This window comes from Alligator sinensis, unplaced genomic scaffold, assembly GCF_000455745.1.
Source record: "Alligator sinensis unplaced genomic scaffold, ASM45574v1 scaffold982_1, whole genome shotgun sequence".
NCBI classification, from domain to species: Eukaryota; Metazoa; Chordata; order Crocodylia; family Alligatoridae; genus Alligator; species Alligator sinensis.
Genome location: NW_005842470.1, coordinates 853,483 through 854,187, shown reverse-complemented (window position 1 = coordinate 854,187; position 705 = coordinate 853,483).

Below are 705 nucleotides of genomic sequence, written 5' to 3'. Positions count from 1 at the left end.
AGGAAAGTCCATTTATTTTACAGATGACTTTCTTGGGTTCTGGGAGGGGCAGTTGCATCACAGCAGACTGTGGAGAAGGATGGTTTAGTAGTTAGCGCTACAGTGGAAGTCATCAGCTCAACCTCTTTCTCTATTCCAGACTTCTTGTTTAACCTTCTTATTTAATTTAGCCTAGCTATTGTTTCTAGCATTTCTTACTACATGGAGGTAGTTGTGAGGATAACTACATTAAAGGTTAAGAGATGTTCAAATACTATGTGAATATGAGCTGTAGAAGTACCTTTAGTAGAACTGCCCATTTAATTTGCTTAATAATATCTTGCCCTGAAGAAACAGAACTCCTGGCTGATAATGCTGCTACAACCACAGCAGGACTGTGATAAGAATTTTTAATACGCACCAGTGTTTACTGGACTTGTTAGCTGTAGCATTTATAGATCTACTTACTATATAGACAGTCCTTCAAGTCCAACTGCAATTTACTCTCTTTTTTCCATAACAATGTTGGATTTACAGTGGCTGCTTACCACAAGAAGGAATCAGCATGGTTACAGCTTACAACAGCAAGTGTCATTCCCAAGGGGAATGATGAAAAATAGAAATGAATATGTCTGAATTGGTAATCCGTGGGCATGTCGTCTCGCTAATCAAACTTCCTTCCAATTTCCAAGTGCTGTACTTCTGAATACTGTCTTACCTATGCGC